We start from the raw sequence: 16,214 nt of genomic DNA, 5'->3' as shown, positions 1-16,214 counted from the left end.
CTTCTCAAGTTCCACCAGTGCTATTGAGCTGAAACTTGCCTGAAATGATCCTGATATGATGCCGACCAAGTGTTGTTATTTTTCGGGTTGGTCTGAAATACAAGATGGCCGCCGTGGCCGCCATCTTGAAAAACCCATTTTAAACTTCTTCTCCAGTTCCACCAGTGCTATTGAGCCTAAACTTGCCTGAAATGATCCTAATATGATCCTGACCAAGTGTTGTTTATTTCGGGTCAGTCCAAAATCCAAGATGGCCGCCATCTTGAAAAACACATTTTAAACTTCTTCTCAAGTTCCACCAGTGCTATTGAGCTGAAACTTGCCTGAAATGATCCTGATATGATCCCGACCAAGTGTTGTAATTTTTTGGGTTGGTCTGAAATCCAAGATGGCCGCCATAGCCGCCATCTTGAAAAACACATTTTAAACTTCTCCAGTTCCACCAGTGCTATTGGGCTGAAACTTGCCTGAAATGATCCTGATATGATGCCAACCAAGTGTTGTTATTTTTCGGGTCGGTCCGAAATCCAAGATGGCCGCCATGGCCGCCATCTTGAAAAACACATTTTAAACTTCTTCTCCAGTTCCACCAGTGCTATTAAGCTGAAACTTGCCTGAAATGATCCTGACCTAGTGTTTTTTTTTTTTTTTGGTTGGTCTGAAATCCAAGATGGCCGCCATGTCCGCCATCTTGAAAAACACATTTCAAACTTTTTCTCAAGTTCCACCAGTGCTATTGAGCTGAAACTTGCCTGAAATGATCCTGATATGATGCCGACCAAGTGTTGTTATTTTTCGGGTTGGTCTGAAATACAAGATGGCCACCATGGCAGCCATCTTGAAAAACACATTTTAAACTTCTTCTCCAGTTCCATTGGTGCCATTGAGCTGGAAATTGGTGAGGATTTTAAGGAAGGAGTGCCAACAAAGTGTTAATATTTTTCCGCCTCGTAAAATCATTGACTTGGCAGCCATGGTGGCCATTTGTAACATGATTGTGCAATCATGGGTTTCCTGAACAATGCCTATTTTAAACTTCTTCTCAAATTCCCCTAATGGAATTCAGCTGTAACTTACCAGAAATGATCCTGAGATGGTCCTTACCAAGTGTTGTTATTTATTGGGTCGGTCAGAAATCCAAGATGGCCACCATGGCAACCGGACCCACTATATACTTGCTACAGAGAATACATACTACAATTATATAAGGTTTTTAATTTAGAGTCAGATGACCGTTAAGGCCCCTGGGCCTCTTGTTTTCGTTTCTCTTTTAATCATGGTACCAAAATAAAGATATTGGTTAATAGTTAATAACAATAACGCCATTCGTAGGATTTATCAAATTAGGGAACATGTTTTATATTGTGTCACCCCCTAAAGCTTTAATTGGTAAAACATTGTTTTAATGAGCTTGATAGTTGGCGGTAATTTTTAGGTCACCTGAGACAAAGTCTCAAGTGACCTATTCTAATCCCCTTTTGTCCGTCGTCGTGCGTCGTCCGTCGTGCGTCGTCCTTCGTCCGTCGTGCGTCCGTAAACAATTTACATTTTCGACTTCTTCTACAAAACCCCTAAACTAAATTCAATGAAATTTGGCAGGATGCTTCTATGGCTAAAGGTCAACCAAAATTGTAAATTATATGGTCCCCACCCCCCAGGGGCCTGTGGGGCGGTGCTAAAAAGGGTCAAATTGACTAAAATTTCAAAAATCTTCTTCTCTACTCTCAGATATGTTGGAATCAAACACTCTTCATAGATGGAAGGGTCTTAAGGTGCTTTACCAAAATTGTAAATTTCATGACCCAGGGGTCTCACGTTTGCCCCTGGGGAGGGGGTAAACTTTACAATAGTTTATATAGGGATATAACATTTTTGACTTTAATTTGATTTGTTTCTGTTGGAATTCATTCTAATTTGGTATACATTGTCAGCATGGGATGACGGTTTGATGGCATAAACATGTTGGCCCTGACTGACCCCAAGGGGCTGATGGGCGGGGCTAAAAAGGGTCAAATTGACTGAAATTTCAAAAATCTTCTTCTCAAGACCGAAATAAGGTGGAATCAAATACTCTTTATAGTTGGAAGGGTCTTAAGGTGCTTTAATAAAATTGTGAATTTCATGACCCTGGGGTCTCAAGTTTGCCCCTGGGGAGGGGGTAAACTTTACTTTAGTTTATATAGCGAAATCACATTTTTGACTATAATTTGTTCGATTTCTATTGGAATTCATTCTAATTTGGTTAATATTATCAGTTTGGGATGGCAGATTGAGGGTATGCACATGTTGGCCCTTTCTGACCCCAAGGGGCTGATGGGCGGGGCTAAAAGGGTCAAATTGACTTAAATTTCAGAAATCTTCTTTTCAGACCGAAATAAGGTAGAATCAAATACTGTTTATAGATGGAAGGGTCTTAAGGTGCTTTACTAAAATTATGAATTTCATGACCCTGGGGCCACACATTTACCCCTGGGGAGGGGGTAAATTTTACTATAATTTGTATTGGGAAATCACATTTTTGACTGATTTATTTGATTTCTATTGGAATTCATTCTAATTTGGTTAACATTATCAGCTTGGGATGGTAGTTTGATGGTATGCAGGTGTTGGCCCTGACTGACCCCGAGGGGCTGATGGGCGGGGCTAAAAAGGGTCTATTGACTGAAATTTCAAAAATCTTCTTTTCAAGACCCAAATAAGGTAGAATCAAATACTCTTCATAGGTGGAAGAGTCTTATGGTGCTTTACTAAATTTATGAATTTCATGACCCTGGGGTCACAAGTTTGCCCCTGGGGAGGGGGTAAATTTTACTATAGTTTATATAGGGAAATCACATTTTTGACTGATTTGTTTGATTTCTATTGGAATTCATTCTAACTTGGTTAACATTTTCAGCATTGAATGAAAGTTTGATAATATGCATATGTTGGCCCTGACTGCTGATGTGCGGGGCTAAAAAGGGTCAATTAAATTAACTGAAATATTTCAAATCTCAGGTGACCGTTAAGGCCCATAGGCCTCTTGTTAAGGAAAGAAATCAAAACTTTGTTTATTTCATATCATACATGTAGATTTATATGTACGAGATCAGTGAAGATTTCGTATGAAATAATACCTTCAATTCAGACATAAAGAAATATATATGTGAATTATTTGTTATACCCCTACCGTACCTTAAATATAGAAAAAGTAATTTTCATAGAAGGCGTTTTTATGATTATTTATATGATTTTACATTATATAATAAATGGAATAGCCTTTCATGGTATCAGGAATCGATTCTAGAGACAATTCCAGGAACTCGCTGAAATCGATCATTAATTTACCAACTAGAGTTAACTCCCTTCCACCGAAATCTTTCCAATACTGTGATGGTGTGTAATTGTTAGTCAAAAAATACAATATATATATACTAGTAGCTAATATATATCAAACTTATGTATATAAGCCCAGAGACATATATACAGATATATGTCTCTGATAAGCCGTGTGGATCTGATTTATCAAAGTTATGTATATAAGAGTGTGGATCTTATTTATCAAAGTAATATATATAAGAGTGTGGATCTTATTTATCAAAGTTATGTATATAAGAGTGTGGATCTTATTTATCAAAGTTATGTATATAAGCCTTGTGGATCTTATTTATTAAAAGTAATGTTTTTAAAGTCTAATGAACACGATCGTGTGTCTGGGTTTATCATATGATGATTAATAAAGAATGTACCTGTGGTATCTCGCTGCGTAAGAGGCGACTAATTGTGGGGACCCCCTGCAGGGTCGAGGTGGTTTCTCCTTTGTCTTTTGTTCGGGGGACATTGGAAAGTCCAGGGATAAGATCTGTTGTATCCCACTACATGCTGATAATTCTTTTTCGGTGTTTTCTATTTAGAGGATATTTAAGAAAAGTAGATATTCATTAGCTGAATGTAAGGTCCCCTCCGACACACCACGTGCAAGTGTGCAGGATTCTGTTTATCATATCACGTCAAGGAAAAACTAATAGAAATATTTTAATACATTTTTGACAACAAGGTGCCGCCCGACAGTGGTGTCCACCATTGTAGTCGTGATTTCACGGTAACGTATGAATACAAGAGAGATGTTCCGAACGAATTTAACAATTCACGTCAAAAGCAGCATCGACTGCGGTTCAAGGAACATGTTTTTTATGAAGAAATATCAACAAAAAATATCTCCATTTAATGTTGACCTTGTTTGTCTTTAATGAACCGACGACAATTTTAGTAATTTTGGGCAAATGTTTCAAGTTTAAAAAGCAGTCCTCTTTAAATTGACTTAAACAAATACTATTGAACATAGCTCCACCGTAAACATTGTGATAGTCTGTGTTTCCATCATCCCTCCGACTGTATGGGATTCTTTTAGAGATTCAATTATTTCTCCTGCACATTGGAATATTGCTGCATGCTCTACTCTTCAAATCAATTCGGCCTATGATGCTCTTTTTTTATCTTCTTTATAAAATTGAGTGATTTTTTTCAAGTTTCACTCGAAACAGACATTAGGCATTGAGATTATTGAAGGCCTTTTGTCGTTTCAAGTATGATCCAACCAAAACTCTCAATTAGTTAAGGTTAAGAAAGATTGATTGGGTCGATTATGATATTACGATATTCGAAAAGAGAGATATTTCACCATAAAAAATAGCGGACATGTTTTTGAGACCTACCATGACGTGTTAGTATAATTAGAGTTCGTTCCAAGTGCTTTCTGTGGGAATCCAAATTAACTGACTCTCCCGTAAAATAATTGTGTTCGAAACTTGTGATTCATGGACTTTCTCCCAAATTTAGAGATGTGTTAGGTTTTGTGTAATTTTTTTCACAAAATACTTCTGAACTTAATGGAAATAGCATGTAACGTCTTAATTTTTCTTCCTTGATTAATGGATTTCCGTCAGACAAAAATGAACAATGACTTGACATTGGTATCTCACCACCTAATTACTCCTCCGATGTTATTTTTTATGTTGTTTTCATTATTATTTCCATATCCCATATCTCCCTTACTGATTGGTGATTACAGGAAACAACAAGTAAAATATTGTTTTGTACACGTGCGAGGCAATTGAATGTGTACAGATGAAATGATATTGTTGTATTCGCTCCAATACTTGCTATTCACTTTTAAAAGAAATAAAAATCCTGTAATGGGAAAACAAAACAGAAAAACAGTAAAACCATGAACGCTGTGCGACCCTGGACTGTTCCAGGATATACTATAAACAGGACGGGAATGATATAGGTAGGCATACGGAAGCGTCGGAAATAAAGATGGAGGCTAGGATGTTCCCCGCATAGTTTTGATAGGCCAGCAGATCGGGTATAGCGAATATGATATTCACATGAGAAACTCGAGATAAATTGGAGTTTAACTCGAGATAAACGAATTCTGAAATCTATTACGTCCTCGGAGAATAAAACTCCATCTACCGAGCCTGTTTGAGAGGCAGAACACAGAATCCTCGGTAAGCTACAACATACAAGATAAAATAATTTATTTAACGTCGCATACATATAGTAAACAAAGAGCATTAGCGCGTTCGAGCTATTATAGGGACAGACATAAGTATGGTAACAAATTCAGACAAAGTACGGACACAATCAGTACTCCGTTAAGAGACATCACTGGTTAATTAAAAAGAATAAAAGTTCTTCATCAATCACATGATTTAAAATAACACTTAAATTATATCACAACAAATATCTTTAAAGCTGTGACTCTAAATACAATTAGCCGGAATGTGGCTATTTTGGTAAAATTCGTCTGAAGTCCAGGATTACGTAATATGGTGCAGTTAAATCAGACAAAAATTGCAAAAGGAAAATATTTATAAATACACCAACGCCTTCGCTTTATTCCTTGTGCAAATGAAGTAATTACTGATGGACTTTGATGGGGAAGTCTCACGTTTTCTACCTGACTTGTAGCGTAAAGGTTTCTTAGTGCTACTTAGTGCTCCTCGGCGATCTGTGATTATGACCCATCACACTTTAATCCGACTTCTCTCGGGCACGAAATCTGACGTGCTAGACTTCCGTTCTAAGTTCAGTTTAACCGCTGATCAATGTATACCTATGTAAACATACACCTATCGATGTGATATACAATATATATGTAGATATATCCTGTCCTCCCGACTGGTCACAAACAAACACAGTCGGCAATACGATACAGGACTAACGTCAAACATAGCGTAGACCATTGTGCATGTATCATGCTTTATTGGCGCGTTCGATTAAGAACACCCCACAATCTCTATCGGTGGGTTCGATTACATAATGAACGTCGTAACGTATTTACGTGACTTGAGAGAGTATAATAGGATGATTCAGTAAAATTGCCAGTTGATATTTTTAACTCCCACGCAATCGACAAAAATAGAAGGATCTCTCTGAGTTTTACGTGATCTTTATGGTTGACCTTTATACATTTTGTAACACGCCTCTCTAAGACAGAGAAAAAAACCAAGGAATGGACAACCACGTGGAAAATGCAGTCAAACTCTTGAATGTAGCAGAAGGCGTCTATTTTTTAATTGTCGGTCAAAAAAAAAACTCGATTGGTGGAAGCAATTGGAAGACTTGGCGGGGTCTTTGTTGCATGTTGGGGTAAACTCTCCCTGTTTGTTTCCAGTGGTCTAGACAGTTTTTTTCAGTGAACTCAACAGATATACTGTCAACCATTAGCAAGCTTTTACTTACAATTCTCGATATATTTTATATTGGTCTCTGTCGTGATTTTACAAAATAAACTTTAAACAATGCACGATCGTTAGAGTAACAGATCGCCGTTCTTTAGAAAGATATCTGGCACTAGCTTTAAAACATTGATTGTACAGATTATTGTGAAGAAATCCTTACACGCAAGACAGTGGCCGAGCTGGTGTATTTCCTTGAGTATGACGAAAGGCCGTTGTACAGGTTTGATGGTAGTAGATGTTACTAAACAAAACCAGGCATAGTTTACTTAGTTCTAGAGCAACTTTAATACGAATTGGAAATAAATAGTTTTATGTCAGAAAATGGAAAACACGAAGGGGTCACGGTATTTCACAGTGCACAAGGCCCTGTTTCGATATTCCCCACTTCCTATCACAGGCATCAGATTCGCTTTGTTTGTAAATATGTTTTTCTCTGTACATCCAATCTTGTGAAGAGAAATGAAATAAAGTTTGAGTTTGAGCTATATAGTACACTATGGGAGTGTCGTTTTGATGACGTTGCCTAGCAGTTTCTACATCCCCACCAGTTTTTCCTTCTCAGCTTTCTTTAGAATGTATGCGTTATTTCTCGCGTGAGGCTTTCTTTGGTTGACTACTAAACATAAACTGTTTGTCACATGTTTAAGCATCACGTCAATGACAATAACACATGCCTTGCCTTGTATCATGTAGGAGGAGCCGTCAATGACAATAACACATGCCTTGTCTTGTATCATGTAGGAGGAGCCGTCAATGACAATAACACATGCCTTGTCTTGTATCTAGTAGGAGGAGCCCCTGTTAGTGTTAATGGGTGTATGTATGATGTATACATGTGGATGTTGTGTTAACTGTTGACTTGTTGATCACATAAGTCTAAAAACAAAATTCTACACACGTCATGTTATTGTGTTTTCATGAAAAAAATTAACTCCTCCGGTCGTTGCTACCTTCAGCTGTTCTCCTCAGGTCATAAGTTTACAAGAAAAAAATATGTTTAAGATCGTTTTAACACATAGTAAATTAACTTTCTCAAAGTGTCTAGTTCCATCAATTTGCCTTAATTTGATTTGAAGGTTGATGCCTGCATGAAGAACAAAACTTCCCAGAAATTATAAACATGTCTACCTTTTATAAGCATGGTTGTATGCTCTAATGAGCAGGGCATTCGTCATCATCAATTTACAGACGTAATCCAACAGCGGCCGTATTCAAATTCACTCTGCAACTGGCGTTGCCATCGCCGGAATATTCCTACCACAAATAGCTTTTGCTGTATGAATTTGACGGCACTACTTTCTGAGTGACCTGCACTTTGACCTTTGGTCTCCATGACGTAAACAAACCCACACACACGTCATTAATTGACAATACGACGTACATGGTACATTACAAGAAATTTGATTGACGATTATTTCAATGAAATAAAGATACAATACATTTAGATAAAAATGTTGGGAACCATATTTTCTCGAGGATTATTTCAAGGCGTACCTTTCATGACCTAGTTTTGCTTCGACAGCTGATTCGCATGTAAGTTTTGTCTTGGGACAGAAAGACAAAAATGTCGAGCCTTTCTTAACTCTCGCCAAAATTCACTTCTTTTTATCTTATTTTTTATGATTTTTTCTATAAATACTGACCAGCTACAGACGCCTGTGGATTAACGCCGTATCAACATCTGTATAAGACCATACACAGTCGGCACCAGATCCCTTCTACAAAATGTATATTTATTTCAATAAATCAACACATATGTTTATCTATTTTTCAAAACTTGATACAAATTATGATATTCTATTTGGTTTATTACAAATGTTTTAGTCATACTTGGGTCAAAATAGTTTCGTTGGAAAATTGTAATTGTTGATACATGGAGACCTATCACTCACCGATTTACCCCGTACCTCGTCTCCCAGGAAAAACCTATCACTCACCGATTTACCCCGTACCTCGTCTCCCAGGTAGTCCTGTTTCCTAAATTCAAGTTAATATTGTACTACTCTTTACAATCTGCTAGGCAATGAATGTGAGAAAATTGTGAGAAAATGATATTTTAATTTTGTGTTTTGGATATTTTGTTTTCATGACATCCTATTTTTATGATATTTTGTTTTTATGTTTTGCGCCATCAACTATGATGAGGCGGTATTAAATATATTAACTGCTGTCTTAATTTTAACATAAACAAAGCAATTAAACAAAACGTTACAGAATTTTGTGAAAATATTGTGGATCTTTATCTAGGATATCCAAGGTCAATATGTGATCTAAAGGACGCGATGCAGCTTATCCGACCTAACGAGAGGTAGCGAGAGGAAGCGAGAGATAACGAGAGGTAACGAGAGGACGAGAGGTAACGAGAGGACGAGAGGTAACGAGAGGTAGCGAGAGGACGAGAGGTAACGAGAGGTAGCGAGAGGAAGCGAGAGATAACGAAAGGTAACGAGAGGTAGCGAGAGGAAGCGAGAGATAACGAGAGGTAACGAGAGGTAGCGAGGGGACGAGAGGTAACGAGAGGTAGCGAGAGGTAACACGAGAGGTAACGAGAGGTAGCACGAGAGGTAACACGAGAGGTAGCGAGAGGTAACGCGAGAGGTAACACGAGAGGTAACGAGAGGTAGCGAGAGGACGAGAGGTAACGAGAGGTAGCGAGAGGACGAGAGGTAACGAGAGGTAACGAGAGAGCGAGAGGTAGCGGTGAGGTAACGAGAGATAACGAGACAAACAGTACGCACTATCTGTTATGGTATAAAAGATATGGAAAATGAATGAACACGTTTGGACTGGTAAACAATGGCTATATCAAACTTGAGTTGGAGTATTAGCCAGTGACAGGTTTCGACACCACTTTTCTGTCTGGGAGAACAGTGTCGTTATAGATACGCACCACTCCTTGATAACAGTCCACAGACATGCTAAGGGGGTCCCCGTAGGTAATTTAACGAGTAAAAGTAGCATACAATTTTCGAACACTTGGCTGCGGACTTAGAACTGTTTATTCATAACCTTTGTAAAACTCTGTAAGAATTCTATATACTGTTTCCATATCTTGGCGTAAGTGACGATTTACGACAGTTCAAACTCTCTCGTGAACAAGAAATCACCTCTGTCGGTTGTCTCAGACGATTTGATAAAATTTGTTATTGAATTTTCAAAGAGTCATAAAAAGATGTAAGTGACGGATTCACGGAATATGGTAATTATGTCGGACGTTTACGAGGGTTTTGTCGGTATTCTTTTAAAGTTTGACGGTATCACCTAATCTGATTTAATGTACATGTACAATATAGTTTTCGGTTGTTTATGACTGGGGCAGCTTGGTCTACAGATTCCGAAGTACAAATGTCGATTCTTCCTTACCTACTGAACAGACCCTTACTCTGTGAATATATACCGGCTTTGATGATGAGAAAACAGCTATTCAAAACAGTAAAGTGAGGAAATATTTAACTTAAGGTTAATTAGTTATTGTTTGACGGTCAATCTTAAAGACATATCGATCAAATATCAAATTAAACAAGAAATGTCTTTAAACAAGAAATATCTTTAAAAAAGATAAACGGCATAGTTTTAATGCTGGTGGTTATAATGTAAAACTACTGGTGAAATAAGTTAACGAACTACATTGTAATTGATAAATGCGCAGTTTCAGCACGGATAACAAAATTATATCAGTTTGAATCATTTTTGGTGATAATAAGACTGCAAATGTGTCATTTGAATAGATGCATCCACTTATTCAGCTTGCATTCAATTTAAAAGGGACATCACGGTAAAAACGTTGCAATTTTCACTTGAATGTACGCGTTTTGTTCCTTTCCAGTTATGTTTCTGTGCTGTCCCAATGTTCACAGTCAATCCCTATGTCCAGCTTGACCACTCGATTTAGTTGGGAATCCCCCTCTAAATTTAGAGCGGAAATTATTTTTAAATCATTACGTGACTGTTTTGAAATCGTGGCAGCACAAACACACGATAGTTTACAAGGCGATATCTATATTCCATCTGGGTTAGTTGGATAACGATATTATACAGTGGTTTAAATGTTAAATAACACGTTCTGTATATATTACGGCACACATATTATGTGTAAATAAGTGTAAACATTGTTCATATAGTATAGTGACAGTAGCGATGTACTGGTACAGACTGTATAAATGTTACCGAGTTTGTGGAACTATTACAGAGTTTGTGGAAATCTTATCGAGTTTGTGGAAATCTTACCGAGTTTGTGTAAATATTACGGAGATTGTCATGACCTACTATCAAACAATCTAGCAGAATACGAGCGGCGTCCGTATTACTGCTGTTTTCATGTTTGAACTGTTACAGTCTATTGTACTGCTTCCCAAGTTTAATTCTAGGATTGTGTTTGACCCATTTTCCTATTATTCTCTTCATTGCGGAAGCTGTTATCGTTTTCAACCGCAGTCGATTCACATTGGAAGCCATTTTTGTTTCCATGTGTTTTAGTTTGTTGTGCGCATGCGTTTATCGTATATGTCACAAAATTTTTGCATATTCAGATTATTTGATAACCTTTTAATAATTGATAATTGATGTTTTATGTACATAGGCCTACATCATCGAATTCGAATGGTTATTGTTCAGAAGGTTATTTTTTTAAAAGATATACCCAATAATATGATAAAAAAAATGCAAAATAAATATTGGTTTACCGTGAGGTCCCTTTAACTTTGTTTCGTTTTTAACTGTATATCTGCATTTTGCATTGACCGCTACATTGACCAATCACATACTTCATCTTGACCAGAACGCCACCTGTCGCGTCATATCCGGGGCCAAAACAAAATTAGACGGCTATGCCGAAAAAGATAAACGGCATAGTTTTAATGCTGGTGGTTATAATGTAAAACTGATGGTGAAAAAAAATAAGGAACTAATTCGTTTCAGCACGGATAACAAAATTATATCAGTTTGAATCATTTTTAGTGATATATGATTTTATCAATGTGTCATTTGAAAAGATACATCCACTTATTCAGCTTGCATTCAATCTTAACTTTGTTTCGTTTTTAACTGCATATGTGCATTTTGTATTTACCGCTATATTGACCAATCACATACTTCATCTTGACCAGTAACGCCACCTGTCGCGTCATATCCGGGACCAAAAGAATATTATACGGCTATGACGAAAAACCAGCATATAATAAAACAGCGTGAGATAAAAGTCGTTGACATCTTTATGTGAGTGTATAAGTAACGACAACTCCGTAAATGTCGTCCAGTGTCGGTTTTAAAAATTTTGCTGGTTAATTAGTGATACCATATAGAATATGGAAATTTGATAAAAAGAAATAAATCTGGATATAAATTATAAAGAAGCGTCTATGGTCTTATTACGATCGAATTCGGTGATATTGACATAAGACTTGGTGTATTTTCTAGTTTTCATTGTTTAACAAAATATATCGCCGATCCTATAATGATTTGATAATGTCAGCGGAATTTCATAGAAATCGGGTCAGAACGAGGTTTATTATTTTAATCACGCGCTCTGAAAGCTATTTCGAGAACACACTACGTCATCTGAGAGCACAGGTTTAGTAATAGTTATTCGAGATGTAAAGATAATTCATTGAATCCTGTTTGTATTGTCAATAAATCATAATTTATATATCCATATGAATAGCCTTTCTTTGTCACGTAATAAAATTTATGGACACCCATTATTAATTCGCGCGATAGTCCGTCCTGCCAACGCGTTGTCGTCTGTCAGCCATATTGCGAGTTTACGTCTCGATTGTCTTATGTTCGTTACTGGTCCGACCAGCATTTAATGTCCACGCATTAACTTCGGCCCCCAAGGATTTCGGAATTAGGTCACAGACCTCGAGTTGATCCGTTTTATTATAGATATCTACCAACTTTTCTATCCGTTTCGTGCTTTGGGGGGGGTATCTATTGACCGTAAAACCAACCGCTGTCACTAATGCCCGCCTGTTTTATGATATAGAGTCCCACCACGGCCAATGTCATCACTGGTACAAAAAATAACCCTTCATAACTAGTATAGACCAGACACGGGGATATACATACGACTAACAGTTAAACAGACCAGGATTTACAAGTGTGTATTTGTTAATCAGATGATGAGTTGCGTGCGGCCAAATGTACAACGTAATTGTATCGTCCATTGTACAATTATGATAACATCATAATCATGTGTAAAATTTGAAGCTTAGCTCATATATCCATATATATGAATGTTTTTATATCCATATATAGGAATATTTATATATCCATATATAGGAATGTTTTTATATCTATATATAGGAATGTTTATATATCCATATAATTATTATATGAATGTTTATATATCTATATATAGGAATGTTTATATATCCATATATAGAAATGTTTATATATCTATATATAGAAATGTTTATATATCCATATATAGAAATGTTTATATATCTATATATAGGAATGTTTATATATCTATATATAGGAATGTTTAAATATCCACATATAGGAATGTTTATATATCTATATATAGGAATGTTTATATATCCATATATAGAAATGTTTATACATGTATATCTATATATAGAAATGTTTATATATCCATATAAGAAATGTTTATATATCTATAAATAGGAATGTTTATATATCTATATATAGGAATGTTTATATATCCACATATATGAATGTTTATATATCTATATATAGGAATGTTTATCTATCTATATATAGGAATGTATGTTTATATATCCACATATAGGAATGTTTATATATCTATATATAGGAATGTATGTTTATATATCCACATATAGGAATGTTTATATATCTATATATAGGAATGTATGTTTATATATCCACATATAGGAATGTTTATATATCTATATATAGGAATGTTTATCTATCCATATATAGGAATGTTTACATATATATAGGAATGTTTATATATCCATATATAGGAATGTTTATATATCAACATATATAGGAATGTTTATATATATATAGGAATGTTTATATATCCACATATAGGAATGTTTATATGTATATATAGGGATATTTGACATACCCATATGTAGGAATTTTTTCAGTTGCAGAGAAGCCTTTCAATGAAATGAAACGACAAACGGACTTTAGTAGCTGAACCAATCAACCCCTCCCCCTCCCCCACCCCCACTTGCATAACCTGTCTCAAAACTGACGAAATATTTGAGACAGTCAAAACAGTGACGCAAAGTCATTACTCACGAGGTAGACTCACCCAGACCCATCCCTCTGATAACGTATTAAAGTATCATTGTGTTTGCTAAATTAATAAAATGTTGTTTAAACTAAGGCAAGCTTTATTTTTCTGTCAATTAAATTTCTCATTCCAATCAATATCACTAATTCGTACAAGTGCTTGTTTCGGAGAGATTTGTTTTCAATATGAATGACTTGCTTCTGATTGTTTATCAATATTGACGAGGGCGTGTAATGTAAAAGAAGACTATAGTGCTGGACAGGGAGCCTGGGACCCCACAATTCGCCAAGTCTACATTGTATGCTTCAAACCACTGACGGTGCGCCCTCTGGTGTGAATTAGTGTACCGTCGCCGTACACGTGGTTCCCCCTAGCGGAATCAGAAATCCCGATTATTATTGATACGGCCAGTATTCATCAGCAGCCAGAAAGCTTTGTCACATACATACACAATACGATTCATTAGAGATCGATCAACTGCTATTATCGATCTGTAGACCCATAAAGTGACCGTATACAGTCGGACTGATGATCGTGTCGGACCGATCCACACAGCTAATGGCGGGCACTCTGACCTGACGTGATTAACAAACAACCTATTTCCAGCAGCATCTTAGATAGTTAGAGGAATAACCAAGTATCTGAATTGATAGCATTAAACAAAATACTTCTTAATCCGGCCATCTTTGTTTAAGGAATACGGAGATACGAATAACGTACGTTGGTGTAAATGTAATTGCAGAATGCATTCGTCAACATCACGGTTCGGATGGCGTGTTTAAAATCCGGATTAATGAAAAAATTATTATGTATACTGTAACATTAGGTAAGGTGGTATGTCTAATTGTGGCCTTTGTGGTGAGGTGGTACATGTATGTCTAATTGTGGCCTCAGTGATAAGGTTGTATGTCTAATTGTGGCCTCAGTGATAGGGTTGTATGTCTAATTGTGGCCTTAGTGGTAAGGTTGTATGTCTAATTGTGGCCTTAGTGGTGAGGTGGTATGTCTAATTGTGGCCTTAGTGGTAAGGTGGTATGTCTAATTGTGGCCTCAGAGGTAAGTTGGTATGTCTAATTGTGGCCTCATAGGTAAGGTGGTATGTATAATTGTGGCCTTAGTGGTAAGGTGGTATGTAAGGCCACATAAGGAAGACAATGGGATACCCTGACCTGTTATACATTGTAACTGTAGATCTTGACAGTTATACATTGAAACTGTAGATCTTGACAGTAATACATTGTAATTGTAGATCTTGACAGTAATACATTGTAATTGTATATCTTCACAGTTATACATTGTAACTGTAGATCTTGACAGTAATACATTGTAACTGTAGATCTTGACAGTTATACATTGTAACTCTAGATCTTGACAGTTAAGCATTGTAACTGTAGATCTTGACAGTAATACGTTGTAACTGTAGATCTTGACAGTTATACATTGTAACTGTAGATCTTGACAGTTATACATTGTAACCCTAGATCTTGACAGTAATACATTGTAACTGTATATCTCTTATTCAAGTTAAGCTTTAAAGGAGTCGCGAACAGGACTGTTTTTAGTGATTGATTTTGGCCATCTCGCAATGTCCAGTTGGTGCTTGCGTCAGTGCGACAACGCGAGAAACATACGCCAACGCGAGAAACATGCGCCAACGCGAGAAACTTGCGCCAACGCGAGAAACATGCGCCAACGCGAGAAACTTGCGCCAACGCGACAGTTCAAATAACTCCGGTTTGCTCTTTATCAGCATAATATGCCATTTTAATGTTGAACGAAAGTTCAGTGTTATGACATTATAAAATTGATTGGCCCCGAACGAGGACATCGTTTCCATATAAAACAATGCCTGTCTAGTTGATTTGCCCCGAACGAGGACATCGTTTCCATATAAAACAATGCCTGCCTTATTGATGCTTGCGGTAATGAGGGACATACTGACTTGTCTAAGGACAATGTTGTCGGACTGGTTTGTGAATGGTGTACATTTAACATTTAACAAGAGACATGGGGTTTCCATTGCCGTTACGGAATATCATTTTCATGGAAAGTCTTTTTTTTTTTATTTCAAACACCTGCACCGCTAAGTGCACCATCCTGTCTCGCGAACTATCTCCCATCTCACCAGCACTCCCTCTGTTTTATCCTGGTATCAATGCCAATAAAAGATTTTATCGAAAGATTCTATCAAAAGAAAATTGGCAGCACGAAGGGGAATCAATGTATGGGATTAACACTTAGGCGGGGTGATAGTTAAT

Source organism: Pecten maximus, chromosome 9, assembly GCF_902652985.1.
Source record: "Pecten maximus chromosome 9, xPecMax1.1, whole genome shotgun sequence".
Lineage (NCBI taxonomy): Eukaryota > Metazoa > Mollusca > Bivalvia > Pectinida > Pectinidae > Pecten > Pecten maximus.
The sequence above is the reverse complement of the archived record's forward strand: the minus strand, read 5'-3'. Positions refer to the sequence as shown.